General features: G+C 40.6%; 1 non-coding gene across 1 annotated transcript; it reads left to right on the top strand.

The window, feature by feature from the left end:
* Positions 1–14,779: 14,779 nt before the first annotated feature.
* LOC147949805 (small nucleolar RNA R71) lies at positions 14,780–14,886 on the top strand. Its single transcript, XR_015565524.1, has one exon. It is a non-coding gene; the product is annotated as a small nucleolar RNA R71 (small nucleolar RNA).
* Positions 14,887–18,593: the final 3,707 nt, after the last annotated feature.

Raw genomic sequence — 18,593 nt, 5'->3', positions numbered from 1 at the left:
TAAGCTGAACAAAGAGACAATAGCATTACAAACTAGTTTCGGAATCCAAGTGAAAAGATAGAAAACAACAGATTCTTCATGGTAACAAGTAAACAAAATGTCGATATTTCACTCGGGTGAACACTGATAGATACAACTGTTAACAAATTCTTATTATCAACCAATTTATAGATAGAACAAACAATGCAATACTGTTGTTCTTTTATCTTTCTCATCTACGATAATCTATTTTGACAAGTAGATTAAATACACCAAATAACGAATTAACATATAAGATACAGTGGGAAAAATATCACCTCATTTGTGTGGGACTTGTCCTCAACACCAGATTCATCTGCCTGCTTGAAAAAAGAAGATTTAAAAGTATCATACCATTAGAGGGCTCACCTCACTTGTAATATCCCATAATTTTAAGTCAACCATCTCTATACCACACAAACGGATTACAAGTAGACTCTATAGACACATGAGTTACAATAAGCAAACACCCACATAGTAAAAGGATAAAAAACGAAGTTGCATTCAATCAAACCATACGATGTAGCATTAACAAAATCAAGCTGACTCTAAATCAGCATTTAGAGTTGCAATTGTTTCTAATGATTGTAAATCCATACGACATCAAATTGACAATTATCAATTAGAGCTTAATACAATCAAATTTTGTAAACATGACATACTGCATCAAATCCCAACTTGGGATGTCACTATTTCCAATTATAGTTATTTCTAATTTTGTAACGTTTGTATCTCAGAAAATATGAAATATTAGATATATATCGAGAATCGGAGTGGTCGGTTTAATTTCTTCTTGGTTTAGTAAGCTGGTCGATTTATTAATTAAATCAAAGGATGATTTAATTAATTCTAGTTAAAGTAAATCTTGGTTTAATTTAATTAAACCAGAAACTCTATTATTTATCAAGCGAAGCTTTCTTTTCCTTTGTTTGGTGCTGTTGTTGTTGGTCTGTGAGAAAGAGACAGTTCTTGGTCGTTGAGGGTGATAGAGGGGAAGAAGGAGAGTTAACATGACTTTGGAGTGAAGGTCGTTGAGGGTGATAGAGGGGAAGAAGGAGAGTTAACATGACTTTGGAGTGAAGGTAAAAGAGGCAGAACTGTCATGTTTTGGAAAAAAATAATTCGACATAGCAAATCGTTGCAAAAAGTAATGAAATTTGGTGGAGTTATAGATAAATCTTTTATCTAGATTCTAAATATTACATTTTGGGATTTGAGTTAATAATCGAGAAGTTATCTGCAGTTTCGTGAGATACTTCGTCTTAGACGCGAACTAAGATCATCGAGGATTGTAAGTGAGATCGTAGGCTCGTCTGTTATCCGATCCGCACAAGATTATGTGGGAAGCTTCGTGACGTACAAGTATAGCTTTCCACCGGAGGGATTTCAAATTTAACGGTTAGTTTTAGTTTTTGGGTTTTGTCTTTGAATCATTTTGATAAGGTGAGTGCGGGAGCATGAGCTTATCTAAGCGATTGAGTTGTATGACTTATTTTGTGTGATGATGTGTAGATGTCGTGAATGTGTTATTGGGTGTTCTGTTTAAGGAATAGTTTTTTGTTTTATTTGTGGTTGTACTCTTGCTTTGCTTGTGTGTATAGCTCGTATATGGGAGGATCAGCTCACAAGGTATTTCTGATAATACTCACGCATCTCATTGTGTTTATGGTGCAGATAATGCATGTGTAGCGTGGAATCATGGTGATGATGAGGAGGATGATCTAGAGTCTCCATTGTATTATTATTAGTTATGATTGGTATTGTATTTTAGTATATTAGATTTGGTTTGATATGTCTTTCTACTGCGTGTTTGGTTATAGATGGTTTATTGATTGGTTATAATTAAATATTATGAGGTATTTAATTATATTATTATTATTAAAAAATGGATCGGGTTATTTAGAAGTTGATCAAATTATTTTGTTTGTTTGTATAGATGTTTCTAGGTGAATCATCAATACTTACTTTAGAAAAATAGTCAACACTAGCTTTGTAGAATATAAATATTATTGTCCACAATTCTCTTAAGTTTTATTTTGAAGCGAGTGTTGAAAAATATTTAATCAAAAACAAATAATTTGATGTTGGAAACTATTAATAAAATACAAAAACCAATGAAGAAAATTAGGTTTGGTGATATTGAATCTAAAAGAAGTGATCCTGTTTTTTTAGACAAAATGCGAATTTTATTAACTGAACTTAAACCAGGTAAACTGGATACAAAGAGATAGAATAGAGACTGGTAACTACTTAACATAGAAAAAAATCATGTATTTAAATGTAAAACTATCTCTATCCACCAAGTCCCAGTTTTGATTAAAGAATCATTTGTCAAACATGCCTCCACACCAATATATAATAGACTAATAGTAACATGAGTACAGGACTGGCAAGTTGTTTGTATATTTTAAATCCTTAAGTTGTTGGAAAATATATACTACAAATAGTACTATATATATGTTCATCTCGAATTCGTAATTACGAAAAACGAATTATTTATTTTTAAAGAAGTATCAAACCATTTTATAAATTCAACTAGGATGAAAACAAATCATAAAGATTTTGTCAATACATATATATTTCCTTTCTAAAAAATATGATTTTTATTTTTAAAAAATAATTAAGATTGATTGAGCTCAGAACCGTGCCAACGATAATGAAAGTCGGAGGTGAACATATAATTAATGTATTAGATCGTTTATTTTTTTTTAATTCATTTTAAATAAGTTTATAAATGATACACCAGATAAAGTGTAAAAGTTAAATGCATGTTTTCTCAAAAGTGGATAAAAAATAGAATTTACGATGACCGTGAATATCATTTAGCAACTATACAACATCCAAAACAACTAAATGAAGAATAAAATAAGAAGTTAGTATTAATTAATCTCATTTTTAGTTTCAAAACTGCTGTGAATAGTTTTTCTTTTAAAAGTAAACTAGAATAGTAAAAAATCATGTTTATATAACATTATCTAAACTTACAATAAGGTGTTGTTCTTTTGGTGAACCAGACGCAGTATCTAGACGCAAATGCAGATTGTTGTTTGTTTAATGATAATTAAAATAATAATTGGATTAGATATCCGGATGAGTTTTGATTAGGTAACTGGATTAGGTATCGCGAAAACTCATCCAAAAAACACTAAATTTCTGAATTAGTTTTTTTGGAGAGTTTGGATGAGGTAAACTCATCCAAAATTGGTAAGAATCAAAAATACACCTATTTTAATTAAATAATTACAAAATATTTTTTCTTAATTCTAATATCAACAAAACCCTAAAATCTTGATTCTTCATCCATCAACCCGCTCATTACCGCAAAATTACGTTCTCCCGCCAAAACCACAAAAACTAGGTTTTCCAATTAAAACCGAAAATAGGTTTCCCAACAAAAACACAAAAACTTGTTTTCTCGCTAAAACCGCAAAATTACGTTTTCCCGCCAAAATCACAAAAATTACGTTTTCCCGCCAAAATCGCAAAAATAACGTTTTTCGGTCAAAACCGCAAAATAACATTTTCCCGTCAAAACCGTAAAATCTCATTTTCTCGCCAAAACTTGTTTTCTCGCTAAAACCGCAAAATTACGTTTTCCCGCCAAAACTGCAAAATTACGTTTTTCCGTCAAAAATTACGTTTTTCCATCAAAAACGCAAAAATTACGTTTTTCCGTCAATACCAAAATAACGTTTTCTCGCCAAAACCGCAAAATCTCATTTTCCCGCAAAAACCGCAAAATTACGTTTTCTCATCAAAACCGCAAATTTACGTTTTTTCGCCAAAACCACAAAATTACGTTTTCTCGCCAAAATAAAAAAAAATACGTTTTCCCACCAAAATAAAAAATTAGGTTTTCCGTCAAAACCGCAAAATTACGGTTTCTCGTCAAAACCGCAAAATCTTTTTGTTTTCCACCAAAACCGCAAAATTTATTTTTCCGTTAAAACCGCAAAATTTCATTTTTCCGTCAAAACCACAAAATCTTGTTTTCCCATCAAAATTACGTTTTTCGCCAAAAAAACGCAACAACGCAAAAATACGTTTTTTCGTTAAAACTGCAAAAATACGTTTTTTCGTCAAAACTCCAAAAACGCAAAATCACAGTTTTCCCCAAAACACACAAAATTTTGGTTTTCGGCTAAAAATGCAAAATTTCGGTTTTCTGCCAAAAACAAAAAATCTCAATTTTCCGCTAAAAACGTAAAATCTCTGTTTTCCGTCAAGACAAGAGAACTTTATTTTTAAATATTTATTTAAATTTAATATGAAAATAAGATAAAAACATGAATACATTATAACCACTAAATCTTTAATATAAAATAAAGGGATTTTTGGTCATTTTACATATATTGTATTGAGATGCACATAAATTAAATTACAAAACAAACATAATTTTATCCAGATACAATTTCTGGACACATAAACCAATAACGTAAACAAACATCATTTAGATGTTCAGATATTGCCTCTAGATACTGCATCTTGATACTGTATCCAGATATTGCATATAATGCACCAAACGAACATAGCCTAATATTATTTTAAATTAACACTTTAATGTTTGTAGAAAAAGAGAGGCTGTAGGCCAATGTTCCCAAACTTATAACCAAGGCACGACTCTCTTTGAGCTCCTTGTTAGACTAGTTTTTCAAAAACTTGCATTTAACTTTACAATTTTTGTACATACATGTAAGTACTAGTAATTTTACATAAACTATATATAATTATATACTGCTAGGATATTTTTTAGGAAAAAGTCCAAAGGTTAAAAATTAGATTGATAGATTAGAATCTTTTTTCTTTTTTGTCAAACAAGTTTCATTAAAAACTTAGGGCCTCAAAGAGGATAGTTCATACAAGGAGAGATTTGATAAGTTACAAAGCTTAATAAGGTTACAAAGCATAGATAGATAGTGGCTTCATGAGTTTTCCAAGAGAATGCAAAGCTTTGGGAGGCTAGCAGGACTTGAAAGATCTGTTGGAACCAAGGTGGAAGTGCCTTTGAAGACATGCTCCACAACTTCTTGGATCAGCAAGTGATCAACAATGGCTCTTGCAAAATAAGCAGCAGAGCTTTTAAAAAGTTTGTTGATACACAGAGTTTTAAACCCTATTTTCCTACTGCAAGTGCACAACAAAGAAGTAGTACTTAGGGGTCGGATCCCACGAAGACCAAGTTTTACTCTATGGTTCTATTGGTTCAATTTCAAGCTAAGACAATTCAAAGTTGGGTTTGTTTGGTAACAGTAACGCGATTATAAAAAGGCAATAATGAAAACACTAGATCAGGGGTAATTCTTGGGAATTTCAGAGATAGCAACTAAACAACTATTCAGGGCATAGATTAAGTACCAGTCTAGAACTCAAACATAAATATAAACTGATCCACTGTCGTGGTATCAATAACTCTATCTGATCGATTCTGTGCGGAAACGCGGAGCACATGCTCAGACATCCGGAGCACATGCTCGGCGGTCCATAAACCCTAAACTGTCGTTTGAGCCCAGAATCGCAGACAAGCATTAAAGAACAGGAATGATAAATTCACAAATCACCTACACATCAACTTTCGCAGGTCTAGGATAATTTGCCCACTAATGTCTTTTCTAGCAACCTATTACACTTTTGATGAATAGATAAACCTAGAATCATAGATTGGGTGATCAAATCAACCTAAGAATTAAGTCTAACAATAGTGAAGACAATCGATTATATAAAGCCCTATTTGTATTCTGTTGCTAACCCATGAAACCCCTTTGAAACCCCTAATCTAGCAAAGAAAACTACTCAGACATAGAGAAATGAATAGCCAACATAGATGAGAAATTCAATAGCATAAAAATATAAAAATCACAAGGGTTCAGAATCGTTTCTCTAACGTAGCCGCTCTTCCTCTCCCTCACAAAACGTCGCTCAAAAACCAAAAAGAAAAGTATATCTTCTCTCTCCTAAAAACCCTAGGTTAAATAGCATACAAGTAGAGAAAAATAAGGAAAGAATCCAAATTTAAATCTCCCTATTAAAAACGATCTCCTCCCTCTTTCTCTCACAAAGGATCGCCTAAAATAAGGGGAATTAGGCAGGGAATCGGCGCCTAGATGCTTGCCACGTGTCGTCATGAAACCGTAGAGTTGGGAGCATGTGCTCGGAAATCGGGAGCATGTGCTCCTGGGTCTAAAATCAGCTTTTCTGCTCCAATTCAACTCCTTTCTGATCCGATTGCTCCTGCTGTTCCAATCCTTGCTTTTAGCTTCCTAGCCTCTTATTATAACCTGAAAAGGACTCAAACAACTACAAAACTATCAAATAAACGGGGTCAAAGTGAGTCAAAGCCGTAACATATCAACTCCCCCAGACTTAGATCTTTGTTTGTTCTCAAACAAACTCAAACCAAGCGCCAAGAGAGCCAAGGTGGGAACTCGCAAAAATCTCAGAAACCGTGAGTAGACCATGACCTGCAGACCACATGTGTTAGAACAAGCTATACCAAAAACTTCTCCAGCAAACATCTCCAAAACCAGAACCATAATTGGCAATCAAACCCAGAAAAAGATCACTTTCCAGACAAAGACTCTTTACATTCAATTAAAATTGGCGTGAGCTTCTCATTAAGGGCATTAAGCTAGTGAAATCGAGGCTTGGTAGATAAAAGGCTGTTTTAATGGTGGAGCTATAGAGTGTTTAGGGGTTACCATTACTTCGAAAGAGATGCAGGATATCGCACAAAATGGTAAGGGAGAGTGGACTCATTGATGTCCACAACCTCTACCACTCTCCTCTTCTTGTCTTCTCAAAATCAGCCTCTCTTTTCTCCTCAGGGTACAACGCATGCTCGGGGGTGTGTAACACTAGCTCTGGTCCCTTTCCATCATCCTTAAACGTTTTTTTTTTTTTTTTTTTTTTTTTTTTTTTTTTGATGAGAATTGAAGGATGATGGGGGATCTTCTTCTGATATTGCCCCAGGAGCATGCGGACCGTATCCTAGGCTCTCTCTCTGCTCAAAACAACTCGCGGACTCGGATGTATATAATTTCGGAGCAAGTGCTCGCTGGGTTGGAGCACGTGCTCTGTCCGTCCGGCTTTTTCCTCTTTGGTTCTCCAGCAAGAGCGAGTTAGAGATTGTGTCAGTCCTGCTCTCCCCGACCGTTTTGCACATAGCTGCACAGAATGAGAAAACAAAAATACAAGTGCAAGTGGTTTGAAAGGAGGTTAGGCTCGGGGTGGGTACTAACTTAAAATGAGCTAGCTATTCAGGATCAGCAAGATTGGCAAAATGAATAAGAAGTCCTGAATATGTGACATGTTCCCTATCCTAATGCCCAAAACGAGAAGAATTTAAATCCTGTTAGGTTCCAATAAAGTAGAGTCTAAGTCTTCCCGGTGAAACCTTAATGGGATGAAGCTTTTCTGGCCAGGAGAAGGGTCCGAATGTGAAGAGGTATTAGCTCGTCTCTGTACTCATAGTTCTGCAACAATGGTCACTAGGAAAGCAAAACGGTCAAACTCACAAATGGTTAAAAGCATCACAGATTTCGGTCCTAATTCCCACAAGTTTTGGTTCGACTCACATGACAAACTGACTCAATAAAAAGAAAAATAAAGAAAACACCTAAAACAAAGGTCATAGGTGACCCGCCCCCGGACTTACTTCACACCGTCTCCGGTGTGAAAATAAGCCAAAGAGAGACCTAGACAAGAAGAAAAATAAAGATAACAATAAAAAAAAAGAAAAGAAAGTAAGGCGGATAGGACAATGATGGTGTGTGAAACCGCGATCAGGCGTCGGAATCGTCTGGGCTCTCGCTTTCCGAACGGGCAAGCCGGCGCCTCTGACGTGGTGGTCTCACCGGTGGGCTTGGGTCGGCGGCGGTGGTGGTGTGGTGGCAGCAACCGCGAGATAGTGTCGTCAGGATCCTCCGCATCAAGCTGTTGTTCTTCTGCTGCGACTCGACCATCCATCTCCTGTATTCAGCGGTATCGGGCTCATCAGAAATCGGTGGGAGATCAAACTCACCCTGAGGATCGGATGATGTGAATGGTGGAATGCTGTCCTCGCGGTGGTGGGATGAGCTAGCAAAGTCCGCTGGTGGTGGATCAAACTGGGTAGGTGGAGGCGGAGCATCTCCCAGAAGCAGTGGGGCGCGGGTGAAACGCAGATCATCCACCATGGCTAGCTGCGTAAGCTCAGGAGCTGGGAGGCGAATGCTCCCCTGATTACCGTCAGGGCCACCGTACCGGTATGTGTAGAAGGGGTTGGCTAATTGAATGACTCGGGAGTGGACCAGATGCTGTATGTCAATGCGCTCCCTCTGCTCTACACGAGAATACCTCGTCAGATCGATCCGCATGTGCTCAAAGAGATGAGTGAGAAGGCTGCCAATCCTCTCTGTACGGCCAGAAGTCTTGTGCTTAGCAGCACAGATCGTCTCAGCGAAGTGCATAGCCATGTTGCACCTCACATCAGATGGAGCAGGTGCGCAAGGAAACAGAGCATGTGCTCCGGGAGCCGCGGGTGTCAAAAAGCTGCACCCCAAGTACAACATCAGCAAGACGTCGTGGTGGACCTTGTTCCCGATGTCGTGGTTGAAGACGAGGTTGCTGAAGACGCGGGAGGCGATCCGGACTGCAGGATGCGAGATGCTCGTCTGGCTGGCCCTGTTGGAGCGGTAGGGCCCCAAAGCTATCAGGCTCCAAAAGGTGGCTGCCTGTGGGAACTTCCTCGGGAAGCTCATGTTCTTGTCCTCGAGATAGAACCCGTAATGGAGGCCGAAGTCATGCAGGGGCAATTCGTAACGGCGCCCGCCGGCCTTAAAAGAGAATGTGGCGCCGGCGATGGATTTCTTCTTGGGGTCAGCGTGTGTGAGTGTGGCGGAGGCGAGGCACTGCCGGACCAAGTCTGGGTATAAGTCTCCCTCCCAAGTGGTAAAGATCCCAACACGCGCTTGGCACAATATCTGGTAGACTTGGTCGTGCAAGCCGAGCATCTTGAGCGTGTCATCACAAAGAGTGCGGGTGGGCTCGATCTTTACGGACAGCAGCTTGTTGTATTGGTTGGCGTCCCTTTGATCCCAAACCGTGTCAGACTCGGCGGGTAACGAGTCATCGTTCAAGTTGAACGGTTCTCCCTCGCACCGTGGCCACGGGAATGATTGTGAATCGTCGGTTGGTCTCTTTGTTGTGCTCTTTCTTCCTGAGGTAGAGCGTCTAGGGGCCATCTGTACCTCGAGTGTGTGCTTAAATGGACTAGAGATTGAGGATTGTGGTGGATAATAAAGCAATCTAGTCTAAAAAATCACTGAAATCGGTCTAGTTTTGAAAAAGTTAGCAATGGGAGAGAAAGAGAGCTTCGACGGCGACGAGGAGAAGAAGAGAAGAAAGAAGGCAGAAGAAAGGAGAGAAGGGTTTGCGATTTGGTGGGTTACCTGGGCCTGGTGGGCCTGAAATTCATTAAGCTTACCTGGCCCAATCGCTCTTCTCTGTTTCTTCTTTTGTTTTCAGTTTGTCGAGCATGTGCATCGGGTTGCTCGCGTCCGGCGAGCATGTGCTCCGCATCTTCTTCCAACATTCTTGAAACCGAAAAGAGAAGAAACAAATCCTAAAAAGAAAGAAAAAAAAAAAAGAAAAACTCAGCAATATATACCTGGTGGGTTGCCTCCCACCCAGCGCTTGTTTTAAGTCATTAGCTTGACTCGAAAGCTCCTTAGGCAATAGGAGGGTCGCCTAAGGCGAAGGTTTCACCCCTTGCGTGCTCAGAGGCGGCAAGATATGGTTTCAGCCTCTGTCCATTCACCACAAATTCTCCTCCTTTTGTGTCCAGCAACACAACAGCCCCATATGGTCTAATCTCCTTGATGGTGAAGGGTCCGGACCATCGTGATCTTAGCTTTCCGGGAAACAGTTTCAGCCTAGAGTTGAACAACAAGACTTGATCATTAGGAGCAAAGGTCCTAGTGAGGATCCGCTTGTCATGGTAGGCTTTGGTACGCTCCTTGTAGAGTTTTGAGTTTTCATAGGCGAGGTGCCTAATCTCCTCTAGCTCATGCAGTTGCATCTTCCTCCTTTCATGGGCGCTCTTAGTGTCAAAGTTCAGCATTTTCACTGCCCAAGCAGCCTTGTACTCTAGCTCAACAGGAAGGTGACACGCCTTACCATACACCAGGTGAAACGGTGTAGTCCCCAGGGGTGTTTTGTAGGCGGTTCTATAAGCCCATAGAGCCTCATCTAGCTTCAGAGACCAATCCTTCCTTGTTGTGTTCACTGTTTTTTGCAAAATGCTCTTGATCTCCCGGTTAGAGATCTCAACTTGGCCGCTTGTTTGTGGGTGGTAGGGGGTGGCGACCTTGTGCCTCACTCCATTCTTCTTGAGAAGACTCTCAAAGACCTTGTTAATGAAATGCGATCCACCATCGCTAATGACTACCCGTGGGACACCAAACCGTGGGAAAATAACCGACTTGAACATCTTGAGCACGGTCTTTGCATCATTATTGGGGCTGGCCAAAGCTTCTACCCACTTGGACACGTAATCGACAACCACCAATATGTACTCATTGCCGAATGAGTTCGGGAAAGGTCCCATGAAGTCAATTCCCCAAACATCAAATACCTCAACCTCCAAGATGAAATTCTGAGGCATTTCATTCCTCCTGCTGATGTTCCCTTGTCTCTGACATGTGTCGCAAGTAGACACAAACCGCTGCGCATATCTGAACATGGTAGGCCACCAATAACCCGCTTGAAGAGCTTTGGACACGGTTTTGAAAGTAGCAAAGTGTCCAGCATAGGGTGAGCTATGGCAATGAAACAAGACTCCAGGAACCTCCTCCTCAGTCACACACCTCCTGAAAACACCATCCGAGCAATGCCTATAGAGGTAAGGCTCATCCCAAAAATACCGCCTTATGTCTTTTAGGAACTTCTTCTTCTTGTTCCCCACAAACTCAGTAGGTTCTTTTTCTGCTGCTAGGTAGTTTGCATACTCTCCAAACCAAGGAAAACTCGGCTGTTTGTTGGTATCGATTGCCTTGCACGGGGTTTTCGGAGCATGTGCTCCCAGGCGGAGCATGTGCTCGGCGGGATCAAAGATGCCGATCGAGTAAACATGTTCTTCAGGAAGGCTATCGTCCAAGGGTAGCTCTTCTTCTATCCTCATTCTTGACAAGTGATCTGCAACTCCGTTCTCAATACCCTTCTTGTCTTTAATCTCCAAGTCAAACTCTTGAAGTAACAAAATCCAACGGAGTAGCCTTGGTTTTGCATCCTTCTTGGTCAGTAGATACCTCAATGCTGCATGATCAGTGTGAATAACCACTTTGGAACCAACAAGGTATGATCGAAACTTCTCAATAGCAAACACAACCGCTAAAAGTTCTTTCTCAGTTGTAGCGTACTTGCACTGAGCCTCATCGAAGGTGCGGCTGGCATAGTATATCACGTGCAGCTTCTTGTCTTTTCTCTGTCCCAGAACCGCTCCCACGGCATAATCACTCGCATCAGTCATGACTTCAAAGGGAAGGTCCCAATCTGGCGGTTGTACAATCGGAGTGCTAACCAAAGCTCCTTTGATCGTGTGAAAGGCTTCCAAGCAAGCAGAATCGAAATCAAACTTCACTTCCTTACACAACAGCTGGGTAAGTGGTCTTGCTATCTTGGAGAAATTCTTAATGAACCGTCTGTAGAAACCGGCGTGGCCGAGGAAACTGCGGATCCCTTTTACCGAATTAGGCGGTTGTAAACTCATCATCACCTCAACCTTGGCTTTGTCAACCTCAATCCCCTTTTCAGAAATCTTGTGTCCCAGCACTATCCCATCTCTGACCATGAAGTGGCATTTCTCCCAATTCAGCACCAAATGTTTGTCTTCACACCGCTGCAACACCCTGCACAAATTAGACAAACAAACGGAAAAGGAGCTCCCATAGACGGAGAAATCGTCCATGAAAACTTCCATTATATCCTCAATCAGGTCAGTGAAAATGGACATCATGCATCGTTGGAAGGTCGCTGGTGCATTGCACAAGCCAAACGGCATTCTGCGGTAAGCAAAGGTGCCGTAAGGACATGTGAATGTGGTCTTCTCTTGATCGTCGGGATGGATTGGGATCTGAAAGAAACCTGAATAGCCATCTAAGAAACAGTAGTAATGATGGTTAGCCAATCTCTCAAGCATTTGATCAATAAACGGCAAAGGAAAATGATCCTTACGGGTCGCAGCATTAAGTTTTCTATAGTCTATGCACATGCGATGTCCCGTAACTGTCCTAGTAGGAATCAATTCATCCTTATCATTCTTAACCACTGTAATTCCACCTTTCTTAGGGACTACATGAACTGGACTAATCCAGGAACTATCAGAAATAGCATAAATTACACCCGCATCTAGAAGTTTCATTATCTCTTTCTTAACAACATCCTTTAGATTCGGGTTCAACCTCCTCTGATGTTCTACCGAAGTCATTGATTCATCTTCTAGATGTATCCTATGCATGCATAGATCTGGTGAGATTCCTGGGATGTCATCTAGTGAATACCCTAGAGCATTTCTATACTTCCTAAGTTCACAAAGGAGCAAAGCGGTCTCTACATTGTTTAGTTCAGAGTTCACTATCACGGGATATGTAGAGTTAGGACCTAGGAACGCGTACCTTAGCCCGGTTGGAAGTGGTTTTAGCTCTACCTTTGGAGCTCTTAACTCGCTCCAAGGACCATCCGCTGACTTTACCGGAGCATGTGCTCCGGAATCCGGAGCAGGTGCTCCCTTGGTGGATTCCTCCCCTGATTGGTTCTCATCGTCTAGGCTGGCGTAAGCTACCAGTTACTGGAACCGTGTACCTGCATCCAAAATGCGTGTAAAACCATCAGCTTCCTCATTCAAGAATCCATACTTACCCTCTGCCTTTGTCAAGGCAACCTCCAACGGGTCGAGAGTGAGAACTTCATCGGTAACCTCATGTGCGACCTCTGATCCATCATCAACCACAAAAGTCTGACCATCTATCATAGGTTTCTTGAGCAGCTTGTTCATCTCAAACCTTGCAATCATATCCCCCAGCTGGAGATCGATCGCTCCCCCTTGCACATCTATAATCGCACCAGCTGTGCATAAGAATGATCTACCTAAGATCAGGGGGTCACATGGTTTTTCTTCAAGTTCCAGAACCACAAAGTCTGCTGGTATAAGCGTGTCCCCTATCTGGACATGTAAATCCTCCAACCCTCCTATGGGGCGCTTGGTGGATCTATCCGCGAATACTAACGAAATCCGTGTAGACTTGAACTTCGTGTATCCCAGCCTTTTAGCCACTGAATATGGCATAAGGTTCACATTGGAACCTAGATCACAGAGGGAGTTTGCAAAAATCGTTTTACCGATTCTCACGGATAAGACAAATCGCCCTGGATCATCTCTCTTTTTTAGCACTTTGTTTTGCAGCACAGCACTGCACTCTCTTGAAACCATCATCACGTTCTCTTCCTCTGACACTCTCCCAGAAACCAACCCTTTCACATATCTCTTCAAAGCAGGTATCATCTGAACAGCATCAGCTAGGGGTAGTTTTACCGTCAATTCTCTCAACATCTCCTTGCACTTTGCATCCTCCAAATCCTTGCGAGATTTCTTAGGAGGAACAGGGTAAGGAACCCTAGGGGTGTACACGCGTGCAGGAGGTACCTCAGTAGGAACGGTCTGATTGGGAGTCGGGAGCACGTGCTCGCTGGGTGGGAGCACATGCTCGCCGGATGCTTCAGCTTCTTTTTGACTCAACGGTGGAGTCTCAGCAGCATGTTGAGGAAGGTATTCTTCAGCAATACCCTTGCCCTTGTCGATCCTAGCGGATGGTGCTTTCTAGGGGGTAACTTCTTTCCTCCCCTTAGCTCAATCGCATTGACATACTCGTTCCGCGGGTTTGCTTCCCCTTTTCCGGGCAGAGTCCCAGGAGTTCTTTTCACGGCTTCAGCAGTCTATGCAACCTGAACATCAAGCTTCTTCACATGTGACATTACTGCCTCATACTTCCCATTAAGGTCATTGTACATGGTATCGACCTTAGTGTTGGTTTCCACTGAAGCTTTTTGTTGATTCACCAAGATTTGTTGCATCATGTTTTTCAGCTCATCCTGAGAGCTGCTAGCAGATGAAGGTCCCAACTGCTGGTTGGTGTAAGGCAGTGCTTGCTGAGCGCTTGTATATGCCTGCTGGTTCCCCCCTTGGAAACGGTTTTGAGTGGGCACAGACTGTTTGTCTTGGAAGTTGTTTGAGAAGGTTTTCTGATAACCCATCTGATTCTGAGCTCCTTGCTGCGGATACACCTGATCCTGAGGGTTCTCCACGTTGGTGCTTCTATAGGACAAATTCGGATGGCTTCTGTAGTTCGGGTTAAAACCCCTGTTCTGCACAAAACCTTGCCCACTCACATAATTAACCTCCATTGTTTCATCCTCTCCATCACAAATCTCCTGAGCTAGCGGCATGTCTCCGGTCTCATCGACAAAATGGACAGTTTTCTGGTTCCCCTTCAGAAGAAGGTTCACCTTGGCTGTCAACTCGTCAATCTTTTGCGTATCGACACTGTTCACCTTCACGGACCGGTCATACTCAGGAGCCTTGTTGCTGGAGCTTGCAGCTAGGTTCTCAATCAACTGATATGCTCCTTCCTTAGACTTTGTCATAAAATCCCCATTGCTGGCCGAGTTGAGAACGTTTATGTAGTCCCAGTTAACTCCATCATAGAAAATGCCCAGAATCTGTTCATCACTGAATCCATGGTGTGGACACTCTCTACGGTACTCTTTGTACCTCTCCCAAGCCTCGCAGAAGGCTTCTCCAGTGTGTTGTTGGAACGATGAAATCTTGTTCCTCAGGGCAGCGGTCTTAGCCTTGGTGTAGAAATGGTCCAGAAACGCAGACCTACACTGTTCCCATGATGTCTGAGACCCAGGTGGCAATGACTTCAGCCAACGTGAAGCTCTATCCGCAAGAGAGAAGGGAAAGAGCTTGCACTTCAGAAAGCCTGTCGGTATCCCATTTGAACCAGTGGTGCTACATATCTCCTCAAAATTCTCGATGTGGTCCATCGGAATCTCAGCTGGGAGACCGTGAAATAGGTGCTGCTTCACTAGAGAGATCATCTATGGCTTGATCTCAAAATCTTGGTTCGGGATGGTGGGAGGAACAATCACTGCTCGGTTGGTGTAGGACACATGCGGGTTGTCCTTGTCCCCAATGGACGGTTACGGCGGCGCGGCTCTTTCGTGTTGAGCACGGAGCAACTGCCCCAACTGTTGTCGAAGTTGCTGCAACTCGGCAGCCATATCCTCATTGTTTCTGTTGTCACCCATGTTGACGGATTGAAACTTTCTGTTCTTGCGGTTTGTTCTTTCTGCCAAAGAGAGCTCTGCGGCTGACAAAGCGACTAGTTCTTCGGTGTTGTTTCTTCTTGTAGATCTTCTTGACATGCACCTGAAACACACGCAAAGAAGAAGCAGAAAGACAAATCAGTAAGGTCTTAGTCTAGTAATTTCGCCGAAAACCAAAGGTAAAAATTTGGTCCCCGGCAACGGCGCCAAAAACTTGATACACAGAGTTTTAAACCCTATTTTCCTACTGCAAGTGCACAGCAAAGAAGTAGTACTTAGGGGTCGAATCCCACGAAGACCAAGTTTTACTCTATGGTTCTATTGGTTCAATTTCAAGCTAAGACAATTCAAAGTTGGGTTTGTTTGGTAACAGTAACGCGATTAAAACGGTATAAAAAGGCAATAATGAAAACACTAGATCAGGGGTAATTCTTGGGAATTTCAGAGATAGCAACTAAACAACTATTCAGGGCATAGATTAAGTACCAGTCTAGAACTCAAACATAAATATAAACTGATCCACTGTCGTGGTATCAATAACTCTATCTGATCGATTCTATGCGGAAACGCGGAGCACATGCTCAGACATCCGGAGCACATGCTCGGTGGTCCATAAACCCTAAACTGTCGTTTGAGCCCAGAATCGCAGACAAGCATTAAAGAACAGGAATGATAAGTTCACAAATCACCTACACATCAACTTTCGCAGGTCTAGGATAATTTGCCCACTAATGTCTTTTCTAGCAACCTATTACACTTTTGATGAATAGATAAACCTAGAATCATAGATTGGGTGATCAAATCAACCTAAGCATTAAGTCTAACAATAGTGAAGACAATCGATTATATAAAGCCCTATTTGTATTCTGTTGCTAACCCATGAAACCCCTTTGAAACCCCTAATCTAGCAAAGAAAACTACTCAGACATAGAGAAATGAATAGCCAACATAGATGAGAAATTCAATAGCATAAAAATATAAAAATCACAAGGGTTCAGAATCGCTTCTCTAACGTAGCCGCTCTTCCTCTCCCTCACAAAACGTCGCTCAAAAAACAAAAAGAAAAGTATATCTTCTCTCTCCTAAAAACCCTAGGTTAAATAGCATACAAGTAGAGAAAAATAAGGAAAGAATCCAAATTCAAATCTCCCTATTAAAAACGATCTCCTCCCTCTTTCTCTCACAAAGGATCGTCGAAAATAAGGGGAATTAGGCAGGGAATCGGCGCCTAGATGCTTGCCACGTGTCGTCATGAAACCGTAGAGTTGGGAGCATGTGCTCGGAAATCGGGAGCATGTGCTCCTGGGTCTAAAATCAGCTTTTCTGCTCCAATTCAACTCCTTTCTGCTCCGATTGCTCCTGCTGTTCCAATCCTTGCTTTTAGCTTCCTAGCCTCTTATTATAACCTGAAAAGGACTCAAACAACTACAAAACTATCAAATAAACGGGGTCAAAGTGAGTCAAAACCGTAACATATCATAGATAGATAGTGGCTTCATGAGTTTTCCAAGGAGAGATTTGATACAAGGAGCATGTGCTAAGTTACAAACTCCCTCTCAAAGAGGATAGTTCATACAAGGAGAGATTTGATAAGTTACAAAGCTTAATAAGGTTACAAAGCATAGATAGATAGTGGCTTCATGAGTTTTCCAAGAGAATGCAAAGCTTTGGGAGGCTAGCAGGACTTGAAAGATCTGTTGGGACCAAGGTGGAAGTGCCTTTGAAGACATGCTCCACAACTTCCTGGATCAGCAAGTGATCAACAATGGCTCTTACAAAATAAGCAGCGGAGCTTTTAAAAAGTTTGTTCCAAAGAGAACTGGGGGATAATGTTCTGAAGATAGGGTAAAGGTGCTTGAAGAGATTGTGGTAACCTATACTTCTTTGAATAGAGGTCATAATGCCACAAATCTTCAGGCTGGACTGAGTGGACTTCAAGAAGTGGATGAATTGCAGATTGGAGAGAATAATCAATAGGCTAGGTAGAGGGAGGAGGCAGCTGAAACAGAGGTAATCCTCACCCCGTGGTGGTGGGATCATAATGCCAATTTTCATCAAAATTTTTCCATCCGAAAGTTCAACCCTTAGTGTTGCTGGTAACATGGTTTTTTGAAAACTCTTAAGCCAACCTAGCAACAAAAACGACTTAAGGTTCCTTAGCAGTCTTCGAACTAATGGAATCCTTGAGCTTAGTAGCTGTTGGCTAGGGTGGGGAAAAGTGGAATGCAGACCAGACCTAGTTACACTTTGGCACTGAGGCAATCGAAATGTTGGTGATAGATAGGGTAAAAGTGCAAGGGATGCAGGCAAAAACATAGGTCCGACTAGCGGTTCAGAAAACATAGTTGATAGATTAGAATCTTAACCTCTATAAGTACGGGTAAGTTTTTATTTTAAAAGTTAAAACTATTAATTTCATTGTCCAAATTCTAATTTTTCAATTTTTAAAGTTCCTATCAATTCCAAAAATAAATAACAATTATCGTTGACCAAAAAAAGAAAGAAATAATATCTATCATCAGTAAAATATCATTCATTTTAATAGTTTGAAGTCAAAATATTATTAAGAAATTTGATTTACCAACTCTTTGATATTTTTTGACATAATATTATAAATGATTTGATAAAAGTAGAATAAAACAAAAACATAGAAGAAAGAAAAAGTATATAATTAGAACAACTGAACAAGTTGAGTGAAACACATGGCTTCGGCGTATTTATATATTCATGTCTCTACCAACTTCGCCGATTTGTGAATAATATTATATGTTTTAGTTTAGATTATTATTAACTAGTACGATATTTTTTATGTCCATGACAGAAAAAAGAGGGGTTGTTTCATGCTTTTGTGTTTCATTATCAATTGAAAATAGTAAGGTTAACAACTTAACATGATTAATTAACGAAACAGTTACTCAAATGTTATCCAAAAGTTGGTTTATTACTCATATGTTATCCAAAAGTTGGTTTATTACTCATATGTTATTAATCAAAGAAAATTACTCAAATGTTTAGTGTACTAGGTGTAATTACAATTTACCCCTTGGATTTAGTTTTTCGATTTTGAGTAAAAAAATAAAAAAAAAATGCACATCAGTAAATTAAAATACACATAAGATCGACATATAGTTTTTTTTAGATCGACGTTTGTTTTTTCTTGTTTATATCAAAAAGAAGAAAAGTGAATAGTTTTCACTGTTCACAAACCGCGAAAA

Source organism: Camelina sativa, chromosome 1, assembly GCF_030686135.1.
Source record: "Camelina sativa cultivar CO46 ecotype springtype chromosome 1, ASM3068613v1".
Taxonomy (NCBI): domain Eukaryota; kingdom Viridiplantae; phylum Streptophyta; class Magnoliopsida; order Brassicales; family Brassicaceae; genus Camelina; species Camelina sativa.
This window is presented reverse-complemented; position numbering and strand designations above follow the sequence as displayed.